At 42.6% G+C, this 16,991-nt stretch overlaps 1 protein-coding gene across 2 annotated transcripts in view; it reads right to left on the bottom strand.

The window, feature by feature from the left end:
* Positions 1 to 16,991, bottom strand: part of CNTNAP2 (contactin associated protein 2) — a 2,169,461-nt gene that overhangs the window by 448,854 nt on the left and 1,703,616 nt on the right. The gene's annotated exons all lie outside the window — the stretch shown is intronic.

Genomic DNA, 16,991 nt, shown 5'->3' with positions numbered 1-16,991 from the left:
TAATACATTCATTTATTTCTATGTGCTAATTTGTTTTCGCTTACTTTTCATGTATCCTCGGCACGGAGGGGTGATGGGGGCTTGGGAGTCCATCTTGGAGGGCAGTACTGCGCAGGACCAGAAGTAGCAAGGTTCCGTTGACAAAGCGCCAAGAGCAAGTCGCTGCCAAGATGTGCCTGGGAAGATGCACCTTCACCCAGCGAGAGGGACTAGATTGTACTGTATTTTATACAATGTATTTCTTTCCCATTGTATTCAGTGCGACTTCTCATGGGAACCCCAATCTTGCTAGGCGGTACCCAAAAATGCAGATTAGGCCTTAGAATAGTCTGTTCTGATTGGTGTGTTAACCAAATCCTACCTTAGGACCAATCGAAATTGGGGATTCTGACACTTTACAACATTTGGGGGGTGGTACACTGTCCCAAAACAGTATATCTACCCTAGGTTCACCTAGGGAATTTGTCCGACTTGTCCGAATAGCTGACCTGTCACTGACCCAACGCACTCAATAGGTGACTAAAGATACAGAGCGCTGCGGAGCACTCTGTCCGAATTTGACCATAGACTAAGGTTTTACTAAACCTTAAGTGCTGGCAGAGCATTTTGCTGGGGAGTACGCTAACCCAATCGGGGTTCTGACTGATAGCCGCAGAGAGGGTGGAGCGCAGGCGTTGCTTCCAAACTGCGGGTGCTGGTCGTGTCCTGGTGGTCCTGTCCTGATCCTAATCTGGGTTTCCTGTCCTGTCCTGGGGTGTCCATTCTGCACCTGCTGTCCCGTTGATGTCTATCCTACCTTGAGGGTTTCCCTGTCCTTAACTGACCCGTGGCCAGGGTTGGTTTTCACACCAGTCTAGGTAAATATCTTGCTGAAAACTCTAAACTGCACCTTTCTATTTTATGTCTTTGCTTCAATAAAGACATACCTTTGCATATGATAATTTTCCATGCTTTCCGCAATCATTGCATATCATAAAATCGTTTTGCATTTAATTTCATAGCATGTTCCATTGTTACCCTACCTTTTAGAAATCATTTTCTCCATTTGCAGTTTGCAATTTCCGGATGTGGTCTGAAGTATTTTTCTAGAATTTTAGTGTGATCTATTCTTCATCTTTAATAGAACTATTTTAAGATTCCTGATTCCCATTGCATAGTATAAATGTATACTTGCAAATGCTTTGCCCCTTTAAAAATGACCATTCTTAAGTGACTAGTTTTCTACATTAGCAGGCTTCCAGTCGCACTAGTATTAGAAAACCTAAATGTTTACCCTCACTTTGTTCCTTTATGGATATGTGATTTTCGTCATCTTGATTATTGACTACCTCTTAACTGTGAACCTTATATTTTCCGAAACTTTAGATAAAATTCTTAAAACTTCCCAGTTGTCCGTGGTTATTTTATGAATATCAAAGTTATTTATGTTGGGTTTGTATTTTTGCTGCCTTTCCTTTTACAGCTAGCTCCCTGACCCATCGTGGTCATAGGTACCCGTAACGGTGGATGGTAAGTCGGGTACACTAGAAATAATCGAAAGGGACTCATGATTATTGGTAGTAGATTGTAAGGTCATCTGATCAATGTATATATGGTGAATTGGAGTATATGGGCCCGAAGCCAGAGTGGCCAAATTATTGGTCGGGTGACCTGCGATCTCTATCAGTAATTTTCTGGTAGCATCGAGGATGGTTAGGGAATAGTTAAAGGTTAGGTAGGACTAGTTAGTCTAGCTAAGTCGGATGCTGCTAGCGAAAGTAGGCAGTTCGGGTGGACTGATCACTCACTTGAAGTGTTTACCTTGAAAAATTATGAAATGTTTTAAAATCGTTATTCTTGTTATTATACTGTTATATGTATTAATCCATTCGTACGTAAAACATTTTTTATGTTGTTAGGAATCCCCGGGGAATTGAATAGCGAGTGGTGAATAGAATTCACTTGCTGTGAGGTCACTTGTTACAAGGAAAGTTGGTGCAGGTTAGGCAGAACTGGAAGCACTAACTAGGGTTTTTTCTGAATGTATGTTTGAATAAATGTTAGCAACGAGGTTCATTGGTAAAATTCCTATTGTGGCATAACCTAGTGAGGGTCACACCGGAAGAGTAGCAGGTTCATCGAAGCTCGGGTGAAGGCAAAGGGGTTCGCTGGGTAAACTTTAGACTCGGATATATCCCGGAAAGGTGGATGAGTCTAGGGAAGTAACAAGTTCTCTAATGCTTGAGTGAAGGGTAGGCAGAAGAGATCTACCCGTAGTGTGTGAAAAGTAAATGGAAGTAGTTTACTTGCAGTGAAAACAATTCTTTCCTGTCTAGACACTTGAGCACAGTGGCGAATGTGTATTCGTTGTTTAATAACCAAGCACTAGCACTTTAGAAAGTAAGAAAGTTTCCGTTACCTTGTAAAGGAGGGAGTCAGTCGCGAAGCTGCTCTGATGTCACTCTGTGCCGCGCTGGGATTGGTAGAAGCAGTGGGCGGGTAGCGGGGCTGGAATTGTAAAGGAGGGGTGAGCGCCGAAGCGTGAGAACTGTCTCGCGAAAGAGCCGCGCACCCATTGGTCGAAAATATTTGAACTCGTGCATTTCATTGGCCGCACGAAAATAAAAGACGCATTTTGATTGGAAGTGATTTGTAAACAAAGTCACTCGTAGGAATCGTATGTGGCACTCGTACAGACCGCATACTAGACCCGATCCGAGAGATTTGGGATTTGAGAGAGATCAGTTTAAAGGCATAAAACACGACATTATGTACGGAAACAAGAGAAAATTGTCCCTTGTAAATAAAGTAAAGAATTTTTTCAAAAAGGACAAGCCGATTAAAACTAGAGAAGGTGTTGTAATTCCGCCACCAAATACTCCCGCATCTTTCATGATGTTCGATAAAGGGTACAACACATGTGTATGGTTGGAAAATTGGGCGGAATATACAAAAGATGACGGAGTATTGGCTTTTCCGTTAGACGGAACATTTAACAGCAGGATTCTATTTAATCTGAGAACCCGAATGAATGATTTACATCCCAGACCTAGATTAACGCAGTACGAAGCACTAGAGGAATGGGAAATCGAGGCTTTCGAAAGGGATAAGCCACGGATGGATAAAGGGTTAACTAAATTTTATCCAAAGTTGAAGCAGGAAGCCAGAGCAAAAAAGATGAAACAGTGGAGACAGAATATGATTGTTGAGGGACTGTTTCCAATGATGCCGGCGGGTGGCCCTCCCGGGGGGGAGAAAAAGACAGAAAATTGTAAACATTGGGTGCCCATTGGAGAGTCGGATGATGAATTGTTAGATGACATATTTACAAGAAGCCCACCTCCTTATAATGAAGAACGTAGACCTTCTAGTGAAGGGGAAATTTTCCGAAGACCTCCTCCCCCGGAGGAGGCCAGATCTGTCAGTGCAGGAGGGGGATGCTTCATACCTCCCTACCCCGAAAGTCTAGGTCCTGTAGAGAAGAGGGATATTTATCCAAAGATACCCGTTAGTGGGGAGGCAAGATACTCCCGTGAAAAAGATTTTTGCTCTCGACCTCCCTACGGAGGTGAAGCAAGACCCTCAGGTTCAGGGATGCCGTTCCTACACCCTCATTATGAGGAGGAACCAAGATCCCTAGGCACAGGAAGTTTGTTCCCAAGACCTAATTATGGCGAAGGATCAAGTGAAACACATCCCACTGCCCCGAGTTATGCTCCCACTCTGACCCCCCAGGTGTTACATGACAAAACCTTAGAGAGAATATTGGAAGAAAAGGAGCGGGAGGTTCTAGCAAAACAGAGAGCTGAGGTCATTCAGAAAATCTCCCAGTTAAATACCAGTCCTGAAGCCTTGACAATCCCAGTAACTATCGGACCGGTGGTTCCGTTGTATGGGGACCGTCAAGGGAGTCCGAAAACTCCAGTCATTACTCCAGTCATAGCACAGCCAAGACCAGAGCCCTTAATTGTAGATGAACAGACAAGTGAGGGCGAATCTGAAGTCTCACTATTGGATCTGCCCATTAGAAATACAGGGAGAAGGATGCAGAAAAGACATAATCCTTTCAACACGAGGGAGATTCAAATGGAATCAACTTCGGTATACTAAAAGTGTCACGTTGGTGACTCCTGAGGAAATCGAAAGATGGAGTCAAGAATTAGAGAAACAAACTCCACAGACGAAACCTTTAGATCTCTACAAATTGAGAGTAGAAATAGAAGAATTAATGGCAGGAAATGTAGGATTAGACAGATTAAATACCTACTCTTAAGAAGAGCTGCTGTTTATTTGCAAAAGTCTTACCCGAAATGCCCGAGTACTCCATGAAAAATTGACAGACACGGCTGCTAGCATGGGAATAGATATTTCAAAATCGAAACCTTTGCAGAAACCCTACAGAGCAGACTTTTCAGACAAAGATTTAGAAAACCTGAATGTCTCAGGAAAGAAAGTACAGGTCAAAGAAATATTGACAGTATTGCAGAAATGGGGAGATGTAGAGAGATGGAAAGCCAGATGGGCTAGGAAAAAAGATGAGGCCAGGTCTAAGCAGGCAACTCCCGAATTCGTTCTAAAGGAAGCTGACAAACCAGAACAGTTATGCCCTATGCGCGAAGTGCCAGGTGGAAAATATGTACACGTTCCATGGTCCAGACAGGATATTGTGTCCTTTACTAATGATTTCCCAAAATTACGAGAGAAGCCCGTGGATTGGTACAGACAGGTAGAAAGGTTTGTAAAGGTACAGAAATGCCTGTGGAAGGACCAGGATGGGTTCTTCGACATAGTGGTCCCTGTAGATCTGTGGACCGAGTGTAAAATCGCCATAGCTTGGCCTAGTGAGGAATACCCGAGAGATTCTAAAACAGGAGAACCCTCTAAAGAAGTGATGAGAAAATATGGTCAGGTAATTCAGCATCTGAAGCTAAAAGTGCCCGCAAAGGAAACTGATTGGACCAAAATAGATAGAACAACGCAGGAAAGGGACGAGACTGTGCACTCCTTTTATGAAAGGTTGTTGCAGGTATTTAAGACCTACAGTGGTATAGATAACATCGAGATGAAGGACATGACCCACTTCATTTACAGGTTTGTAAACGGTTTAAGACCCGAAATTTGTCAGTGGATAAAAGATAACAACATTTTTTGGCAATCCAAAAAGATGGATGAGGTCCTACGGTATGCAAAATACTGTGAGGACGAGATGGCAGAAAAGAAAAAGGCTTTAAAGGAGAAAGTGATGTGGGCACAAGTAAAGCTCGCAGAACAGCAGGAGAAGCAATTGAATAAGATAAATAAAACTACGCAGAACCAAGGCCCTGGGGGTGGGGGTGGAGGAAAACCCCGAGCTAAAATGAGCAGAGAGGAAGCAAAAAAGAAATTTCCCTGCCACCAGTGCGGAGAAATTGGACACTGGAGAGACGAGTGTCCATATTTACAACATGATAATCCCGAAACCCCTGATTTAAATCCACAGACGCAGAATGAAAAGCCAAGAAAGACCCAGCAGCAGGTAAAAACAATTCAAGTACCCCGAGCGCCAAAGCCAACTTTTAAGGGTAAATCACCGCAGGGTGACGACATAGAGATCTGGGGAGGAAATGAGAATAGAAATACAGCAACTTCGCAGTATCTACTGAATGACACTTTCTTCTGTGACGACCAGTACTGACGGGGCCTGAGAGGGGAGGACGAAGAGTGTGTACTTGGCGCCTCCTTGCCGGTAGACCAGTCAGGGCCATACATTGAAGGAAAGGTTGACGGAAATGATGTCACCTTTCTGTTGGACACTGGTGCTACCCGTTCTACTGTGAGAACAGTGAACGTTCCAAACCTACCCCTCTCGGGAGAAGCAATCCAGGTAGTAGGGGTATCTAATCAATTGATTAGTACCCCGTTACAGAACCCATGGAGATTTCAATAGGGAACTTTAAAGAAATGCACAGATTTGTCGTCTGTGATACTAGTCCAGTGAACTTACTGGGACGTGATTTGTTGTGCAAAATGAACTGTACCATCTTTTGCACACCAAAAGGCGTCGAAATTCAAACCCCAGACGAGGATGGAATTTACATGTTAATGTTAATCAGACCTGACTCAGAAATCAAACGAATGACTATACAGGACTTACCTGAAGAACTCCAAAAGACAGTGAAACCAGAAGTATGGGACTTTACAGGAAAGGATGTAGGACTTATGAAAAACGTAGACCCCATAGAAATAGCAATGAAAGAAAACGCAGTGTACCCCAATACCAAGCCCTACAGAATGAGTGCCGAAGTAAGAGCAGGAGTTGCCGTCGAAATACAGAAATTACTAGAAGCAAACATCATACAGGAAGTAATGAGCAGCCCCTGTAACTCACCCATTATGGGCATCAAAAAGCCTAATGGCAAGTACAGAGTAGTGCAGGACCTGAGAAAGGTAAACAAAATAGTGGTTACTTGTTGCCCTATTGTTCCGAACCCAGCAGTGATTCTGTATCAGATTCCCTGGGATGCCGAGTGGTTCACAGTGATAGACCTATGTCACGCATTCTTTTCGATTCCATTGCATCCAGACAGCAAATTTCTTTTCTCATTTGCTTTCAACAGTCACGTGTATGTCTGGAATAGGGTCCCCCAGGGGTACACAGAAAGCCCCTCTATCTTTAATCAGATCTTGAAAAAATGCCTTGAATCTTTAGTCTTACCTGGAAAATCTGTTTTGGTGCAGTACATTGACGACCTATTGGTGGCGTCCAAAAGTCATAGGGACTGCGTGATTGACACCATTGCCCTACTGAATCACCTGTGTGAAAAGGGACATAAAGTGGCCCCTGAGAATTTGCAGTTCTGTTCAAAATCAGTGAAATATCTGGGACAACAGATAGAAAAAGGCGTCAGAAAAGTCACCTCAGAAAGAGTCAGGATAATTCAAAATATGCAGTTACCCCGTACTCAGAAAGAAATCAGAATGTTCCTTGGAGTTGTAGGATACTGCAGGCAATGGATTGTGGGATTTGCAGTCCTGGCAAAGCCTTTGATAAAAATGACAAAGAAAGAGGCTCAGGACCCAGTGGAATGGGATGATGAAAGCTTAACAGCATTTACTAAATTACGAGATTGCCTGTGTACAGCACCTGCTCTAGGGATGCCTGACTATTCTAAGGAGTTTGCCCTATTCTGTGACACTCGTGACAATTGTGCATTGTCAGTCCTAACTCAGGAGCATGGCTTAATCAGACGACCCGTGGCATATTTTTCTGCCACTTTGGATCCAGTGGCTGCTGGATTGCCAGGGTGCTTGAAAGCAGTAGCTGCAACTTGCACAAGGTTAGAGCAGAGTGAATCCATTGTCATGGGACATCCTGTAACTGTGTATGTTCCCCATGCAGTTGTGATCCTACTGACCCGAACTAAGACTCAGTATCTCACCCCTAGTCGACTGACTAAATACGAGAGAATTCTCGTGGGTGCTGCAAATATAGCCATTACTCGGTGTAATGTCTTGAACCCAGCCACTCTACTCCCTGATTCAATGATTCTGGAAGATGGGGGAGACCACGAGCATGACTGCATTGACTTGACAGAGTTCAGTACCAAGCCCCGTCCGGACATTAAAGAAACACCCTTGCCTGTACATGATGAGGAATGGTTTGTGGATGGTTCATGTATGAGACACGAACTGGTGGGTCTGAGTGCTGCCTACGCTGTGGTTGCTTTAGACAGAATTAAAGAAGCATCCTGTTTATTCGGAGTAAAGTCTGCACAAGTAGCCGAATTGATTGTCCTGATAAGAGCTTGTAAGTTGGGAAAAGACAAAAGAATAACAGTGTATACTGACAGCCAGTACTGTTATGGGGTTGTGCATGACTTTGGCCAATTATGGCTACAAAGGGAATTCCTGACTTCATCAGGTACTCCCATTCGAAATGGGAAAATTATCCAAGACCTTCTAGAGGCAATTCAATTACCAAAGGAATTGGCAGTGGTCAAATGTGTTGCTCATAAAAAGGGCCTTGACCCTGTGTCATTGGGAAATGATTTTGCTGATCGGGTAGCAAAACAATGTGCTATGGATCGCATGTCAATGAATATCAGACTGGGTGGGACTGGAAACAGCTGCCAACTTATGATGTTTGAAGAAGTGCCTACATGGGATGAAGTGAGAGAATGGCAGCATGCTGCGCCATGGGAAGAGAAGGAGAAATGGAAGGAGCAAGGTTGTCGACCGAGACGTGAGGATGGTGTCATTGTGGGCCCAAATGGTATGCCTGTGTTACCCAGACACCTGCTTGCCCCTATGACCCGATTGATACATGAAGGGTCACACATTGGTAGGGATGCCATGGTTCTGGTGTTTCAACAGACTTGGTACAACAAGAAATTCAGGAAGGTAGCAGAGTCCCTTTGTCAGAGGTGCTTGACATGTCAGCAGTTCAACGCTGGCAAGAAGACAGTAGTCGAACTAGGGAAAATTGGGAAGTCAGGGGGTCTCTTTGTGAGAATACAGATTGACTTCATCACCATGCCTCGTTGTGAGGGGAAAAGATATGTCCTTGTAGTTGTCTGCCTATTTTCAAAATGGGTGGAAGCTTACCCTGCCACACAGAATGATGCCATAACAGTAGCCAAACTGTTACTAAAAGAGTTGATACCTAGGTTCGGGGTTCCAGTCTTTATTGAATCAGATAGAGGCGGACATTTTCAGAATGAAATATTGGCTCAACTCTGCAAAGCATTTGGGATCACACAAAAGCTGCACTGTGCACATCGTCCAGAGGCTTCTGGAGTGGTAGAGCAAATCAATGGCACCATAAAAAATAGATTGGCAAAGATGTGTGACTCTACTGGCATAAACTGGGTAAATGCCTTACCTCTTGTTCTGATGGGACTCAGGAGCATTCCAGATCGAAAAACAGGCCTGAGCCCCCATGAGATATTGATGGGAAGAGTGATGAGACAAGCATGGGTACCAGGATACAAACTGTTAAGCATTTCTGATGATTTGGTACTTGAATACTGCAAGCAACTGGGTGACCAAGTGCGTTCTATCTCTCGCCAGATTGGGGCAGACGCCGTCGCCAACCCGACAACCCCAGTTCACAAATTGGTTCCGGGTGACTGGGTTAAAATAAAGAAACACACTCGTTCGAGTTGCCTTGAACCAAGGTGGGGAAAAAAGCGCCAATCTAATCCTGGTAACCACGACAGCGGTGAAGTGTGCAGGCGTTCCCAAGTGGATCCATGCCAGCCATACCCAGAAGGTGATACCAGACGAGGAGCCTGGAGCTGAAGGTTGTCCAGCTGAGGGGTCTGCAGACGTTGGTCCTGAAGTAGCTGATGACGAACAGCCGAGCACCAGTCCAGTTGAGGGTCCTGTAGACGTTGGTCCGGAAGTAGCTGATGACGAGCAGCCGAGCACCAGCCAAGATGATTGGATACCCCTAATTGATCTCATTGAAGACCCAATCAGAACAAGAGAGCGAATCTACGAAGATAGAGAGTGGAATAGAGAGGTTGAGTCAGGCACAGGCGAAGACCCTCAGATCATTGAGATACACATCAAATCTGAGGACGAAGAGGAAGGTCAGATAGGGACAGAACAAGTGATCGACACTCTCCCACTGACTCCTGAAGTTGAAAAGGGACAGACTAGAACTAGTGTAAAAGTTCGAGCAGAAGAAAATCAAGGGAACGAAGTGCTTGAACAGGATCAGATAGGGTTAGAAGAACGTGTTCAGGACACAGAAACAGAGACATTTGAAAGCCAAAACAAAAAGTTACCTGAACAAGGCCAGCTTAGTAACCAGGCAGAAGAAATAGATACAATACCTGGGACTAGTCAGACAGGAAGGGAAGAAGCAGAAACCGAAGTGCCACAAACAAGTGAAAACAAAAGAGCATTAGAAGAAAGCCAGATCACCGTGCCAGCTAAAAGACTAAAGAAAAAGAAACACATTGAGCCAAGATATATTAAGAGACTGAGACTGAGAATAAAAACAGTACAAGAGAAACTTGCAGACAAAAGGAGAAGCCCACGGATTGCAGAACAGCCTGGGGATAGCTCCAAAAGAAGAAGTGATCGAATAAAAAGACTGAATGAAAAATATCAAGATCCTGAATGGACCTATTTAATTTTGGAAAATTTTGAGATTCTTGATATAACTGACGAAAGCGACGAAGATCAGGTTGCTGATTTGTCTGCCGAAGAAGAAGAGCGCACCTGAAATTGCACAGAGTAAGCTACCTGTGTAAAGTTACAAAGAGGGGTTGAAAAACTTCTGAGCCAAAATGTCTGATTCAAGAATGAATGGAAGGCCTAGTCGTAGTTGTTGCAAAACATGCTGCAAAGTATGTAAATGTAGTATAGTTATAGTTATATTAGTTTGGATAGGACTAACAGTTTTCATTCCCTTTATGGTAAACAAAAATACTAATATCGACCCTACACAGACTACTGACACTGACGAACTGACAACACGAAGTGTAGAAAGACGTGAGAAGGCACTCAGACAAACAAAACGAGACTTAGAAGCATCAGATGAGGAAGGACTACATTACCATGGGGTTAAAAATCAGACTCATTTAAATGTTTTCGCAAACCTGTTAGTACACTATGTAGAGACTATGGAGATAGAGGATTGCTATGTCTGCATGAAGCTACCTACTTCTGTAGCTGAAGGCATGACTTACCATCACTTGCCCCTGACATATGGAATTTCCTGTAGTATTTTAGCAAGCTTGTTTTACAAAAGAGGACCGTTACAGTACTATTACTCTAACAATGACGTGATCTTTTCTGAACTTCCTATACGTGGAAACCTGAACCCTGTACACACTAAAAGTGACATTACACGTTATATGGGAGAATACTTTCTGACTATAGGTACCATAGACTTAAATGAAGCACACAGAGACAACTTGACCTGTTCTTTACATGAACAAGAGAAAATATTTTTGAACATGGCAGAGAAGAGAAGGGAGAGTTTCCAAAGAAAGGCAAATGACAAAAGACAGAAAACACCAAAATGGGCTGAGGACATGGAAAGCACCTCAAATGGCGGAGCAGGGCCTGCTTTGTTGCTGGATTTCGAGAAGAAAGGGAAACTCTGTCTTCACCGCGAGAAGACTAGTTATTATAATAACATTTTCATTGGTTCCAGTCAATGTGAGCACAATTACAAGGTAATTGGAGGTTGGGGTTTCAAAAATGGGTCAGAACCTGTGTTTCCAGGAATTTATTATATATGTGGAAACAAGGCTTATTTCAAATTGCCGGATCACTGGTATGGAAGCTGCTACTTTGGCATTGTTTTCCCGAAAATATACCATGTGAATGAAATTGCTGGAAGCATTGAAAACACTAATGTCTTAGTGCGTAGCAAAAGAGAAAGCGTAGGCGAAATAATAGGTAGTATTTTTAGTGCACTGATACCTGGAGTGGGAGTGGTTCTGAACACTCACAGAATTTGCAAATTATCCACAATAGTGGATGTGTTGTCTACTGACACGGCTCATGGATTTCTGCTGGTCAATACCGAAATGGTTGCGATCAGATCAATGGTTTTGCAGAACAGACTTGCTCTTGACACTTTATTAGCAAAAGAGGGCGGAGTCTGCCGGATGTTGAAGGCGCAACATTGTTGCACTTATATTCCGGACAAAAGTGTACAATCAAAAGATATGTGAAAAATATTACTAATTTGGAAAGGGAACTCAAACCACTCGAGGATGACAGTGCCTGGAAGAGACTAGTTGATGATCTCTCAAATGTAGGTCATTGGTTTGCTAACTTAGGTAGAAGCTTATTGTTCAAGATACTGATGCCAATTGGAATAATAGGTTTTATCCTATTTCTCATATTCGTCTGTTGCAAATGTCGCAAACACACAAAAGGGTATCAAGTGAATGCAAGAGGAGTGAAACGGAGTGCGGATGAACTTGAATTAGAAGAAATGAATAATCAGATTTACAAAAGGGTGAAAAATTCTCACCCTACCAAAAACGAGAAAGAGAAACTGAATAGGCTGTTGGAAGAAATAGAGTTGTACAAAGTGTGAAAGGAAAAGTTGGCATCTGGTTCCATTATTTTGTGATGATAGTAAATATCATCAAAGAGGGTATTGATAGAGCAAGATTTCGCATCGCGACTTGCTCGATTCATGAACCTCGAATCTGTTGTAACCTTATAACAATTGTACGTTTTACTAATCTCTTTTATTTTGGGTATACGTGTGTAGTAGCGAAGCTTGCCTATGTGTTTTACTAATACAAATAACCCGTGTCCATAATATGGCCGCCGCTTTTAAGTTTGCTTCTGCGCATGCGTTAGTCACACTCACGTGACTTTACGTAGATGTAGTTTGGAGGGAAAGGGTGCGCATGCGTAATATCCATAAAATGGCTGCTCAAAGTAATCATGTGGTGAGGCTCGTGCTGTTGCTCTCGTGTCGTTATATATTGCACTAATATCTAATTACATAGTATATTTTTAGAAATGATAAACCTGAAGTACGAAATCTTGACATATAATACATTCATTTATTTCTATGTGCTAATTTGTTTTCGCTTACTTTTCATGTATCCTCGGCACGGAGGGGTGATGGGGGCTTGGGAGTCCATCTTGGAGGGCAGTACTGCGCAGGACCAGAAGTAGCAAGGTTCCGCTGACAAAGCGCCAAGAGCAAGTCGCTGCCAAGATGTGCCTGGGAAGATGCACCTTCACCCAGCGAGAGGGACTAGATTGTACTGTATTTTATACAATGTATTTCTTTCCCATTGTATTCAGTGCGACTTCTCATGGGAACCCCAATCTTGCTAGGCGGTACCCAAAAATGCAGATTAGGCCTTAGAATAGTCTGTTCTGATTGGTGTGTTAACCAAATCCTACCTTAGGACCAATCGAAATTGGGGATTCTGACACTTTGCAACATTTGGGGGGTGGTACACTGTCCCAAAACAGTATATCTACCCTAGGTTCACCTAGGGAATTTGTCCGACTTGTCCGAATAGCTGACCTGTCACTGACCCAACGCACTCAATAGGTGACTAAAGATACAGAGCGCTGCGGAGCACTCTGTCCGAATTTGACCAGAGACTAAGGTTTTACTAAACCTTAAGTGCTGGCGGAGCATTTTGCTGGGGAGTTCGCTAACCCAATCGGGGTTCTGACTGATAGCCGCAGAGAGGGTGGAGCGCAGGCGTTGCTTCCAAACTGCGGGTGCTGGTCGTGTCCTGGTGGTCCTGTCCTGATCCTAATCTGGGTTTCCTGTCCTGTCCTGGGGTGTCCATTCTGCACCTGCTGTCCCGTTGATGTCTATCCTACCTTGAGGGTTTCCCTGTCCTTAACTGACCCGTGGCCAGGGTTGGTTTTCACACCAGTCTAGGTAAATATCTTGCTGAAAACTCTAAACTGCACCTTTCTATTTTCTGTCTTTGCTTCAATAAAGACATACCTTTGCATATGATAATTTTCCATGCTTTCCGCAATCATTGCATATCATAAAATCGTTTTGCATTTAATTTCATAGCATGTTCCATTGTTCCCCTACCTTTTAGAAATCATTTTCTCCATTTGCAGTTTGCAATTTCCGGATGTGGTCTCCTCCTTTATAAAACTGACTGAAGTATTTTTCTAGAATTTTAGTGTGATCTATTCTTCATCTTTAATAGAATTATTTTAAGATTCCTGATTCCCATTCCATAGTATAAATGTATACTTGCAAATGCTTTGCCCCTTTAAAAATGACCATTCTTAAGTGACTAGTTTTCTACATTAGCAGGCTTCCAGTCGCACTAGTATTAGAAAACCTAAATGTTTACCCTCACTTTGTTCCTTTATGGATATGTGATTTTCGTCATCTTGATTATTCACTACCTCTTAACTGTGAACCTTATATTTTCCGAAACTGAGTTTTAGATAAAATTCTTAAAACTTCGCAGTTGTCCGTGGTTATTTTATGAATATCAAAGTTATTTATGTTGGGTTTGTATTTTTGCTGCCTTTCCTTTTACAGCTAGCTCCCTGACCCATCGTGGTCATAGGTACCCGTAACGGTGGATGGTAAGTCGGGTACACTAGAAATAATCGAAAGGGACTCATGATTATTAGTAGTAGATTGTAAGGTCATCTGATCAATGTATATATGGTGAATTGGAGTATATGGGCCCGAACCCAGAGTGGCGAAATTATTGGTCGGGTGACCTGCGATCTCTATCAACACCACCACATTCAGAGTGACCCCGACTTAACATCATGGAGGTACTAGCTGGACTGTCATGGATTTCCAGCAGCTAATTAAAAATCAACACAAATACACACCTTCTGTGCACCAAAAAGTGGCAAATTTGTGGCAGATTTTCCCTCTGCAAAACTCGCATAGTCAGAAAATTTGGTTAAAATATCAAACCATATTCACAGAGCTCCTAATATCAAATCATGAGGCATACATATTAGGTATAGGGAAATAAAAACTAGATAACTAATACAAGAAAGACTATAGAGCACTTTACAAATGTTAATGGGTTTTCTCACTCTGCCACCCTCCAGGCTCCTATAAGCTATTCTCAGTGCATGGGGAATGTAGGTGTCACAATCGAAGAAAAAATACATCAGATATATGCTTGAGGACAACTATCCCATTATGAAGCAATGGATTTAATTAGGGCTTCTTGAGAATTAATCTTTAATTTGTTATTTTAGAGAAAAGAATGTCTTTCAACATTAAGATGTAAGGCTCCTTGAGGTTTAGCTATTAATTAAACATTTCACCTTTTAAATTGCGTTTCATTAAAAAGGTGTTTTTAGCCAGAAAAATAAGTTCCAAAAGTATTTTACACTGATCATTTTTGTCGCGGTTCAGTTATATTCCAGACAGTAGTATGAAGGGACTGGGCGATTATTTATCCATGCTTTCGGAGTGATCTCCGATTTATTGTGTATTTCTAATTGGGGGAGAGAACATGTATACACAAGATGCCAATACTCTTTGCACATCACAGAGGCAATGGGGGGGGCAATTGATAGGGTGAAGAATAAACAGTTCAATAATACAAATGTTAACCAGTTCTTTTCACTGAAAACATCAGAAGGGATTAACATTGAACAGTTTCCTGAAAGGATTAGAGCCCTTTTTAGACGTGAACAGGTAATTGATGCGTGGCATATTATACTACAACCAAAAGGACTTCTCTACCGCATAATTGTCCATATTGCTAAGAACACCCCATAGACTAAGGCAGGATCCACTAAAACACTGCATGAAAATGTTGTCCATTGTGACCAACCACAAATGTCGCTCTGTCAGTCATCTCGCCAGGCAGTTCACGTATATTAGGCGCATACACTGCTCTAATCAGCCATTACCACCTTGGTGGAACAAGGCAAATATATCTGGCATCAGCTGCTACGAGGGAAACACTGTGGAATTATGAGCTAGATTCATGTTCATTTCTTTATTTTGTTATGTTATGTTAATGTTATGTTAATTGGGGTGCTTCTATAGCGCACGGCTACTCCGAGGAGTGTCCCGGCGCTGTCGGAGCCTCACAGGTCTAGAGAAGAGAGAAACAGACAAGCGGAGCAAGCAGATCTCCACTCTGTGATTTCCTCACTATGCCTGAGATCTAACCATTGCTTGCTCCTTGGCGATTTTAACATTCACTTGGACAAGTTTGCAATTTTATATAGCTTGGACTAAACCCCATGGGTGTAAGAACTCTTTACATAGTAATATTTACAAATACACAGCACTATAGCCATGATATTTTACATTTTACGGTGGTTAACTGTCAGGTTGTGTTACAATTAAGCATAGTCCATCTCTGTAGTGTCAGGGATGTTTATGGGTGTAAGTATTGATAATTAGGTTAACAGAGTCTGTATTACAATGGCACGGTGGAAAGTGAGCGTTTCAATGGTTTTAGAGCCACTGATTTATAAAATGGCAAAAGAGTTTGGGTGTCAAACTCTGTTGGGGTGGGTACTTTAAAAAGCTAAAACGTTAGTGGAAATGTTGTCTTCCTACATGGCTGCTGCAAATTCCAATAGGTTGATTTAAGCTAGTAACACAGAAATATGGAATTACCGGAGTATTCGCGAAGTCTGCACATGCCCCTCACACTAATACTCCATTATTTCACTCAAAAATGTCACCTCCTTTCAGCAGCTAGCGCTTCTAAGTAAAACGCACCCAACCCGCTTTGTTTCTGTTGGACAAGTAACCCAGATGGGGCCAGTAAATAATGGAGCCAGCCTCCTCTGCATTAACAGGACGCGCATTATGTGCGCCTATAAGGATTTGCAAATCTGCATTGCGTTCTCCTGATGCTTTTACAAGAAGGTAAGGAGAGGTTTAGAGAAAGCAGATGGGGGATACAGAGAAACCAGGCAGGTCTTGATGGTGTAGTCAAGGACCATCAATAGTCAGAAGGGGGAGAAATTCAAGGGGAAGAAGCCAATGCGTGGAAAGCTTGGAGTCACCATCATTGTGCTGCCGTGTGGTGTGCCTTGCCTTTTCTTCACTACACTGGCTCCCTGCTCAGCTCCCAATGACCATTGTTTATTTCCATATCATGAAGACATCCAGAGACAAGGGTCTGGGCTTCAAACCTGCAGGTAAATGTTCTGTGCTCTGGATCCATAAACCTTTTTACTGCATGTGGATGGTGCCTTTAGCTTGTTCATGTCAACTGTGAACTAAAATGTCCAAATTTTAAGCAACATTACAACGTCGGGTTACATCTATTAGAAAAAAAATATCAATGAATCAGGCAATTTAGCTCAGTAGCGACTTGTCTTACTCAGTGTACAAACAAAACAACCCTCTTGTAACATCTATTTTTCATTTTCTTTTGTCACTGCTCGCTCTCCAAACTTTTCCCTGAATACTTCTTACTAATCCAAATCTTCATACAAACATCTTTAATACAATGGATCTTGTGTGCCAGAAAATAAAAGCCACACAAGCTAAGTGGTGTAATAAGGTTAAAGTGACCAATATTGCCTCAAGGCATTTACCTTTTAAC

This window comes from Lissotriton helveticus, chromosome 10 (genome assembly GCF_964261635.1).
Source record: "Lissotriton helveticus chromosome 10, aLisHel1.1, whole genome shotgun sequence".
Lineage (NCBI taxonomy): Eukaryota > Metazoa > Chordata > Amphibia > Caudata > Salamandridae > Lissotriton > Lissotriton helveticus.
The sequence above is the reverse complement of the archived record's forward strand: the minus strand, read 5'-3'. Positions and strand labels throughout refer to the sequence as shown.